General features: G+C 31.7%; 1 long non-coding RNA gene across 1 annotated transcript; it reads left to right on the plus strand.

Moving 5' to 3' along the window:
* Positions 1-10,135: 10,135 nt before the first annotated feature.
* Positions 10,136-11,198, plus strand: LOC134260945 (uncharacterized). The gene is made up of 3 exons (XR_009990669.1): positions 10,136-10,170; positions 10,653-10,799; positions 11,035-11,198. It is a non-coding gene; the product is annotated as an uncharacterized LOC134260945 (long non-coding RNA).
* The last annotated feature ends 213 nt before the right edge of the window (positions 11,199-11,411 follow it).

Raw genomic sequence — 11,411 nt, forward strand, 5'->3', positions numbered from 1 at the left:
TTATTCATTTTTTGGCCTTTCCCAGCTTTTAATGCACAGTATTGTAAAAAAAATTGTATATGCTACATCCTTTTGTTTCACCCCTTGTCATTTATCTTAGCAATAAACGACATATTCTTTCAGCTTAAGATTTTTATGTTTTCCTTAAATGGTTCAAGCAACAAGGATAAGCTTTCGAAAAGGTATTTAAATTTACTTAAGTGTGTAATATGTTTAATCAAAAAAGTTGTGAACAAAAAACAAAATTGTTTATACGTTAAAATACAACAAAGTAATCAAAAAAGCGATGATGATTTGAAATGTATTCGTTACAGCTCACTCATTGTGGATAAAAGCATATAAGAAAAATATCCTTGAAAAGGTAATTACGTATCCATAAATTTTAAAACATATGAAGATAACGAACAGAATTTAATATCAAAAGTCCAAACTTCTAAAACCCCTGTTCAATATTCTGCTAAATAAGCTGCTTTGTCTCAGTATCAGAGTTGTCTTGATCAAAGTCAGACTTGACTTCCTTTTCAATTCGCTCTTTTTAATCTATCCCAGAAGTCGTCATACCCACATGCTTCACTGGGATACTCCGAGCGGCGATTATGCTTCAAAATTTTCTGCAATCTGTTAAGGTCTTCATCTTTTATTTCGTCAGGAAACAAAACAATATGAATGAAGTTTAAGCTCTTCCCTCTGTGTACACCTTCACACCTACCCATATTAATTTCAAATACCTGCATTTCGGATTTAAAATAATTTTCTGAAATCAAGCATATCATACGACTGCATTTCTGCATTGCTTCCATTATGATGTCATCTTCACGTTGTCCTTCTTTACCCCCATCGTCCCGATTACGAATGTAAAGTCGTATGTTTGATTCATTTTCGAGACGGGGGATCATTTCTGTTTTAACAAAATTATATTTGTCGTCAGTAAAAGAAATAAAGGCATAATATTCATGTTTCAAATGTCGTAAACCCTTCGAATTGGCTCCAGATTTCTTGAATCTTTGTTTAGTGTTGAAAATAAGAAATCTAATCTTCCATTTATTTTTCACAACGATAATACTTATAACCGTACCCATTAAGAAGGCAGCTGAAACAGAAATAGATATATAAATCAACAAAAATGATTTACAGTTTTCTCGTAAAGTCTTTAGAGAAGAAACAGCGTTGGAGAACTTAAATGTTTTGGAACTTGCCACTGAGCACTGATATAATTCAAAGTGTTTATAATTCGTTTTATGGGTCGTTATCCAGGAAAGAAACTCCGAATTCTCACATGCACATAAAAGTTTGTTTTCGGATATATCGACCGTAAGATTGGAAAGTAAAAAAAAAGGCTTTTAAAAGAATTTTGATGACTTTTCTTTATCGTTGTAAGCCTATTTTTAGCCAAGTTTATGAATTTTATTTCTCTCATATGATCAATCTTGACTCGCCAATCAGAAAGTAAATTTCCTTCTAAATTCAAATATTCCAGCTTACGAAGATTCTTGAAAATTGATGTTGGCAACACGTTTATGTTGTCATATGATAGATCAAGTTCCCGTACGGAAAACAAATTTCTAGTATCTTAATCTCTGTGGCATCGATGAAATGTTTTCCGATATCATTATTTCAATTGACAAATTTAAGATCTTTATTCCTGTTGCATATTTGAAAAATGATTTGGAAATGTATGAGCAGAATTTATTGGAGAGATCTATAATTGTTAAATTCTGGATTCTGTGAACAGGTCCAATCCAAGGAATTAAAAAGTTATCTTGTGAATAGAATTCCCTAAAGATTTTCGAATCTATCCCAAATTCTGGAATGGCTGTGTACAATCGACTTGAGTTTGCATAAATTACTTCAATTGACTCAGGAAAATCAATTGTCACTTACCCTTTGTCATTTGTACGGAAAATTGATTAAACAATAGACCCAATATTTTGGTATCTTGTATTTCTTTCACTATATTTTCCGGAAAAGGGAACTTCACAGTAATCCCGTTTTTGTTGACAATTTTCAAATATTGACATAAATATCGGGTATGACGCTGGACGAAGTTGGACACTTAGATTTACGATTCGAACATTCTCCATGGAAAAGTAGTCTAATATGTATTTCTCTTGAGTCAATTTATTTTCGCCCAATGATAATTTAGTTACCAAGTTCTGAAGAACTCTCAAAGCCCCAGGCTCAGGCTGCTCTAGTCGATTTTTTCGATGTATATTTCTTGTTTCTTGCAAGTTGCAAGTTGATAAGATGATGAATGAGGACTTTTGTTCCTATTCTAGTTTTTACCGGTATTATTCAATCGCAAAAAAAAATCGCAAATCTGGTTTAGATTTTTTGTGATGTTTGGTAGCGAGGCAAATCCTATTTCCCTGTTATGTGACACATCAAGATGTTGAAGAAACAACAGATAACCAAATGCCCCCTCTTCAATATCTAAGATTTCACATGCTGATACATCAATGTAGGTCAGATTTGGTAAATGCTTAAAAATATCTTTAGACAGTACCTGAATTAAACAGTTGCCTGGGATTCCGGAAAAATCCAAAATATTTAACTTTGTTAAATTAATTAAACCTTCTCAAAATCTTATATTTCTCGGGCCGTCCATTTTCAAAATGTTTGATTCCACTAAGGCTGCAAATGCTTCATCTCGTATGAGGATATTCTTTAATTTGCCGAATTGATGTTTCCTTTCAGACGTATTCCTGTCAATGATTTTAGTTCTGAAAAAATTCCTTTATAAAACCATGAAATATTTATATGATTATAATCCAAGTTTAGCATTTATAAATTTTGTAATCCATGAAACAAAAAGTCGTTCAACCATTTAAGCTTGACAATGTTTTTGAGAGATTGGTAGACTGGACATTCTTTGAAAAATTATTTTCAATTTTTTCAATAATATTATCATTAATGTCAATCCAAGTACTGTTTTCACAAAACTTTCAATTTCAAACAATTTTTTGTGGGAGCAATCCACAAAAATTTTTTTGAAATTGAAAGTTTTTGTTTTGTTTGGTACTTTAGATCTAGGCATGTGCAATTCACTGACCCCAAATCACAAATATAAGATAAGAGATGGATACCAACAGCGAAGCATTTTGACCTTGACCTTGGAAATGTGTGTATCTATGAAAAAACTTAAACCTTAAACAAACATTTTGAATAGTACGGGCTAGGGCTTTCATTCTTCACATATGTACATGTTATTCGTGTGAGAAGACCTTTCATAGATACCATGAATTTTGACCTTTTGAATAGTACGGTCTAAGGCTTTCATTCTTCACATATGTAATCCTTGTGAGAAGACCTTTCATTGGATACCAAGAACTTTGACCCTTTTACCTTGACCTAGGAGTTTTGACTACTTTTTAAAACTTGAAAGACATTTCATTGGATACCAACAACCTTGACCTTTGAGATTTACGTACTTATGAAAAAATTTTAACCTTGACTATCGCTTTTGAACAGTAAAGGTTAAGGCTTTCGTACTTCTTATATGTAATTCTTGTGAGAAAACCTTTCACTGGACACCAAGTACTTTGACCCTTTGACCTTGACCTTGAAAATTAAAAAAAAACTTTTAAACTGGGTCACAAGTTTAAAACAGTAGTTACTAGAACATTTATATTTCACATATGTATGCTTTGAAGCAAGACCTTTCATACGACCTTTCAATATCTTTGACCGTTTGACTTTGACCTTGACCTTAGGGATTTACGTACTTAATAAAAAACTTTAACCTTGACTATAACTTTTGAACGGTGAGGGCTAGGGTTTTCGTTGGATACCAAAGACTCTGACCCTTTGATCTTGACCTTGGGGTTTTAACTACTTTTTAAAAATTTTAACCTTGGTCAAAACTTTTGAAAAGTAGATTACAGGAATTTCATATTTCGCATATGTATTCTTTTGAGCAAGACCATTCATTGGATACCTACAACTTTGACCTTTTGACCTTGACCTTTGAGATTTACGTACTTATGAAAAAAACTTTAACCTTGGTCATTACTATATAACGGTAGGAGCTAGGGCTTTCATACTTCATATGTAATCCTTGTGAGAAAACCTTTCATTGGATAACAACAACTTTGACCCTTTGATCTTGACCTTCGAGTTGACCTACTTTTAAAAATCATTAACTTTGACAATAACTTTTTAACGGTTAGGGTTAGGGTTTTCATGGTTTGTTTACAAATGTATTACTTGTGACACAACCTTTTTTAAGAAACCGACAATTTAGACCCTTTCTCCTTGGAGTTTGACCTACCTTTCAAAAATTTATCCTCTACTATAACTGATGAACAGGTAACGCTAGGGATTATGTAGTTCATAATCGTATTTCTTGTGAGAAAAACCTTATTTTAGGTAATAATATATTTAATTTGCAGTTTAAAAAAAATAATCTTTGTTATGATGCCATTCGGGGTCATCAGTGTTTCAAAAACACATTCTGTTCCTTATATTGAGAAGAGTTAGGGCTTTCATATATGACATGTGCATTACCTTTTGACAAGATAATTCCGAGCATGCTACGATTTCTTACCCCTTGACCTTCACAATTGACCTTATTTTTTTAAAAAATCAACTTCAATGATAATTTCTAAATAAATGACGTATAATAGGTTGTTTACAATATGTCATTTTAAAAAAATCTCACCCATAAAGTCACCGAAAGCGGGGGATCACAATGCTTTAAATTTGCTTGTTTCTTTCAATATCTTAACATTTATGTCCACAAATATGCAGGTAAGTTTAATCTTTAGATATCGGAATCGAACTTTTTAATCTTGTCATTACATATAGGTTATTTTGTAATTTCCTTTAACCATTTTAAGAAGTTTCACTAATCCATTTATCTTTGTGCTTAACGCTAAACAAATTTTGAGTTTTCGTTTCACCATGCAGATTATTAAGAAGTAGCGCATTGATGAAAAAGTTTCCCGTCCAAATTTTTTCTTTGATACACAGATCAAAGGAAAAAATATGACATTCATTTCTGAATTTGTATTGATAAAATATAACTATTACATTTCTATTAAATTTACGCATAAAAAAAGTGCGCATGAATACATCACAACAACGTTAACGTTGCTGAAATTCAAAATGGCTCTAACGAGGAAACGTTATCAGATATTGACGGGACATTACCACCATTCTCTGAAAAAATTTACAATTCTTAATCAAAAAATTTGTGTCATATCCCAGTGGGTATATTTTTCACAGTACATGTAAGTTATCTTAGTTCTAATTGTAAAGGGAAGCTACTCAGGTATCCAAACAGTTGTAGGTCTCAGAAATTATGAATTTCATTTGTGCAATTTTTTATCTGAATTTCAAACCAAAGATATAACTTAAATACGTATCACAACCTGTCAATTCTGTAAAATCTGGAGGAGTCTGCTGCCCATTGTTTACGATTAAAAGAATTCCGTCCTCGTCCATGCAGTGTCGTTTTTCTCGTTCATTCGTTTCCCAAGATTTAACAGATTAACGGTTTTCTCCGCTTTGGTAGAATAAAAAAAAAATTTCTTCAGGGTTCTATGGTTCATAAGAAAAATCTCAAAGTCAAACATTTTTAGCAAAAGATTGCCGATTTCTTTCCTTCTTTCCTTAAACTGTATTGTTGTTATGCAGACGATTTGATTTGTTTAGCAAAGGGGGATAATTAAAAAAGAAACAAAAGTAGGAAATAAGACAGGAACGTAATGGACAGGTTTTAAAATTCAGGAAAGTATTAATTTATTTTTAATTTTTTCCTTCAAAAAGTAATCTGGAAGCGGGAATATACATGTAAAGACTGCCAAAGTAGTTCCGGCTGCTTAGCGCAAGCAAACTCTAGATTCTATTGAAGGAGTTATCAAAAGAATTTTTTTATCCAATCAGAGTCAAGTATTTTATAGAAATTAAATGATATACCCATCCATGTGTTGTTTCTGATATATCTATGATGTCATTCATTATTAAACGATGACTAAGGTATATACCTTGTAAACAATTGTGCATAGATGTATTATCATGCATTGAAGAAAAAATATGCCATTTTTTAAACAGGTTGAATTGATTCCTTGATTTTTCATCTGAAACGTATTTATAAACTGAGTAGCACATGAAGCGTTAAATAATCAGTTGAATCTATTTTGATCAATGGACTACATGTAATCAGATTGATCGCTGTTCCTAGTGTTCTTAATATTTTATATTCTGAAAAAGATGCCTAAAAATGAATATTATGATATCTAGATTTTTTATTATACAATTATGGACTCTTTTGGTGTTGAATATGGTTTGTTATTCACCAGAAAAATATTCATATTGACCGAGGCGAAGCCGAGGTCAATATGGATATTTTTCTGGTGAATAACAAACCATATTCAACACCAAAAGAGTCCATAATTGTTTTATTATATAGTCGGGATTTAAATAGATAAGACAATGAAGGCTGTATGATAACACCATTTTCATTTGCGATTATCCATTGTTGAAAAATAAAAAAAATCTCCAGATTACTGTTTGTAACCTCCGTGTTTTCCTTTCCGAGTTTCGCTATTTGTAAGACGTCCAAAATGTTAAAAAATAATCCTGAAATAGGTTTGAATAATTGTTTTCCTGTTCAGATACGTAGCTCGCTGCAGCCGTTGCAACCATATGTTTACAACGTTGTTGATGTTTTGATTGTGACGTCACAATGCCGTTGCACGCGCAATGACCCTCCGTTGAATACGGCCTAAAATCCGGTGAATATGTAGTGTTATGAACTGTTTGCATTTGTATAGATTATATAGGACTATAAATAGACTATATAATAATTGTTGATATTCCTTAATAAAATTAGCGTGCAACTTATCCTTCGCAACACTTTAACATATGTGTACACCGGCATGCATCTGTAATGAAGGCAATCGGCGGTATTTACTCCACAATTACAAACGCACTTTGCCTCCCAAAGAGTGGTCGGTATTCTGTTATTATCAACATTCCTTTCAAAAATCCAAGGGCAGTTGGCGGCTTCATTGACTGGTTTTGTAGTTTCGAGAATCTGAACTCGTTCTGAAATCCTCACATTTTGTCTTATCTGTGATGTTTCCCATTTGAGCTGCGTATTGACTTTCGCTGAATACATCATTCCCAGCAGGCACGCAACGTTGTTTCAACGTTGAAAGGAGGTGGATTATAGGTTGCAACGTTGATCAACTATATTTCAACGTTGTTTCAACGTTGAGGTTTCAACGTTGAATCCTCAACCTTTATTCAACGTTGAAACAACGTTGAAGCTGCAACATATTTTCAACGTTGAATGTTCGTCGATATTTCAACGTTGAAACAACGTTGAGGCTGCAACATATTTTCAACCTTGAATGCTCGTCGATATTTCAACGTTGAAACAACGTTGAGGCTGCAACATATTTTCAACCTTGAATGTTCGTTGATATTTCAACGTTGAAGCTGCAACATATTCTCAGCGTTAGATGTTCTTTGATATTTCAACGTAGAAACAACGTTGAAGCTGCAACATATTTTCAACGTTGAATGCTTGTCGATATTCAACGTTGAAAAAACGTTGAAGATTCAACATGTTTTCAACGTTGAGTATTTTCTGATTATGTAGAGTTAAAACAATGTTTAAAAATGCAAAGTTGACTGTCTCTTGATTTTAACGTTGAAACAACGTGGAAGATGCAACATATTTTCAACTTTAGGAAAGTTAGGAAAAATTAACGTTGATACAACGGGTGTAACGAGTATTGAGCACATTAGTTTTTAAGTTCAAAATATAAAGGTGTCTTTAACTTCTAATCCATGCGATTTTTTGCAATATACACACAGCTGTTTGCATTGTTAGAAAATATTATATACATAATAATTATGACTTAATAAATGAAACGCATACATTATTAATTGATTCACTAAAAAGAGTTGTGCCAGTAGCTAGTACCATTATAAAATTTTGAATATGAGTTTATATGAAGCATGGCATCTACATTTAACACTTCATTATAATTATGTTTCAAAAAAGGTTATTTTTTTTTTAATCAATTGTGAATGCTATTTTTTTGACATATTTATAAGATATGTAAAATATAAGCTTTTAACAAATAATAACATCTTTATCCCACATCTCACGGTAATTCCATGTTACTATAGAATTAATAAAAATAATTATTCCGAATTAATGTTCTTAAAATTAGACTCATATGGATCCGTGCCGTATACTCTTGCGCAGATTGTACGTATACAGAGCGAATCTAAGAAGTCTTTTATTTTACTAGATTGTGCTTTTGTTGTGTGTATTAATTCTATTTCTTTTCACAAAATATAAAAAAAAATTCAAATAAACTCATAAGAATTTTCACACTGACAATTAACCACCAGGAAAATAAACAATGAGAAAATGATTTTTAAGTTGTGAGTGACAAATTAAGTCATCAATCAATTAATGAAAATGAAAGAAACAGGTCTTGTGAAATATTGGAACAAAATTTATGAAGTCTGACTAGAGGGATTCCATCTATTCTAAAACCCCAAACGTACATTATGATGCAAATGGAAGAAAACATTGAAAAGCAGTGGATATGGCAACCGGGAAATCAGTAGGAATGGATCTACCCTTGGCACAGGTATAAAAAAAGTAGAAATTTGTGTTTACTTTAGAAAGCAAATTAATTAACTTACTCTTGAAAATCATACAACTATTGATTAGGAGGAGAATGTAATAAAAGATGTAACTTAGGTTTGTGTCTATGAAATGAAAAATTAATATGTGTTTTCGGGTACAGACTACATTGTTATTAAGTGTGTGTGTGTTTTATTTGGGGGCTAAAAAATATTTAGGGAAGTGTGTATAAATTAGAGATGCACGTAAACACATGCATATTATAAGGCTCTATTCACTTTGACTGTGAAAAAAAAAACCCATAATTTTCAATTAACTTTAGCAATTTATACACACTTTAATAAAATACATGATTGTTTAAAAATGATATGCCCTAGCTTGAAGGTATGTATTCACACAAATATATTTCATTTTAATAATTAATATTAAATTTATTTTTAGATGTACCAATACAGTTCGAACGTATGAAAATAAAGATGAAAAGATGCATTGAGAATTCATTTTCAGTAAAAAGCAGGTGAGAATTCTTTTTAAATATTAAAATTACCTGGTAAGGAAATAAACATTCATCATAATTTGATGCTAATAAAATAAACATTCATCATAATTTAATGCTAATAACTACATGTACCACAGAAAATTAAATCTTTTATTAATGTCATGATTTATAGGTCACCTGAGCCGAAGGCTCAGTAAGCTTTTCTGATCACATTTTGTCAGTTGTCCGTTTGTCCGTTTGTCTGTCTGTCTGGAAACTTTTCACATTTTCAACTTTTTCTCAAGAACCGCTGGGCCAATTTCAACCAAATTTGCCACAAAATATCCTTGGGTGAAGGGAATTCAGGTTTTTGTTCAAATGAAGGGCCACGCCCTCATTCAAGGGGAGATAATTGGGAATTAATGAAAATTTAGTGGCATATTTTAAAAATTTTCTTCTCAAGAACCACTGTGCCAGGAAAGATGAAACTTATGGGGAAACATCCTCAGGTAGTGTAGATTCATGTTTGTTCAAATCATGACCCCCGGGGTAGGGCGGGGCCAAAATGGCCGACCAAAGTTTTACATAGAAATATATAGGAAAATTCTTTAAAAAATTTCTTCTCAAGAATGACAAAACCATAATTTATCATTTTTATATGGAAGCATGCTCAAGAAGTGTAGATTCAAATTTGATCAAATCATGACCCCCAGGGGTAGGGCGGGGCCAAAATGGCCAACCAAGTTTTTGAAGATATATATAGGAAAATTCTTTAAAAATCATTTTCTAAAAAATAGCAAATCCATGATTGGTCATGGGACTACTTTGGGATTTAAACTTTACAATAAAAAGCCATTTTCTACTTTTTCCTACCCTTAGTGCTCAGGTGAGCGATGTGGCCCATGGGCCTCTTGTTTCTAATAAAGTTTCGGGATACAGTAATTTAAAAAAAAGAATCAAAAATTGGTTGTAGAACCTACTATGATTGCATTGTTACATTTCAGAAGTGTGACATAGGAGCATCACCTGTGAAAGGCTACAAATGATACAAATGACACCAATAAAGGATATATGAGCAACTGTAAGTACACTGTTACTTAAATTAATTCAATTTTATCAACAAAGTCAACACATGATGTATGTTTTGATAAAAATTTTATCAAAGAGGTTTTAGAATTTTTTTTGTTCTATATATTAAAAGAAATATAATCTTACCATACTTAATTCACAAGCAAATTCAAAATTAATTGTGGGAACACCATATAACTTACAAGTAGTCAATCAAAATTTGTATTTACAAATTCATAAATTGAATATGTATTAAGCTATTATGCAACTGTACTTGGATACACGTATATATGAAATAGTATGAATATCCCTAACATACATGATGCATATATGTATGATTTATGCAAGAAAGTTGCATATAAGGCACTATAAATAGAGGAACCCTAAATAGAAATACTAGTATCAAGTATACAGCAATGAACTATATAGTTGCAACTTATTAGGAAATAATCTTTGTTTTTTATGTTTTTATTATCTTTTTTTTTTAACACAAAGGTTATATACCAGAAACAGGAGGCAGTTACAAAATTAAAAAACAAAGACAGAAAACTTGCAAGTGATCCTGCATGAGAACTGAACTCCAGACAGTATCGTTACCAAACAGTATTCTTTTGGAGGGAATTCTGTTTAAAGAAATTGGAGGTCAGAAGTTTTGAAGTTTGTGAAGTTCACTAAATTTTTTAGGTTGCTTTTATCTTCGATTGGTTATACTTAAAATATTTTTGAGGTATTTTTTTCAAGGTGTAAATACTAACAATTGGTTTAGAATTAAATACATGATAGTGAAAAAAATATAAATTTTGTTTTCACATGAAAAAAATGTAGATAAATAATGAATTTAAATTAGGGTTTAGATGTATGTTATTTTTTATTTCAGGGAAAAAGTCGAAGATGATTATTTCAAGTGTCACTTTTTAAACCCACTTTCTTCACCGGACAGCCATAACATCACACAGCAAAACTCGTTTAGTACAAACACGGATATTGTGAATTTACGGATAAAGCGAAGTCATCTTGGATCCCCAACTACCGGTATATAAATTTAACACATTCCTTATACAGATATAACAAATAACGGGTATAGCAAAGCAATTTCGAAGGTCCCCATGCCTTTTTACAAGTAAGTTTAATTACTGTAACAGTAAACGTCTGACGTAAAAAAAAAAAGGTAACTTTAAGTTTAGCTGTTTGAACTAAATTGATATGTAACAGATTTTTTTTCTCCATATTTTGACATATAAATACACATTTTAG

This window comes from Saccostrea cucullata, unplaced genomic scaffold, assembly GCF_032062105.1.
Source record: "Saccostrea cucullata isolate Sc308-1 unplaced genomic scaffold, CSIRO_AGI_Scuc_v1 ctg1264, whole genome shotgun sequence".
Lineage (NCBI taxonomy): Eukaryota > Metazoa > Mollusca > Bivalvia > Ostreida > Ostreidae > Saccostrea > Saccostrea cuccullata.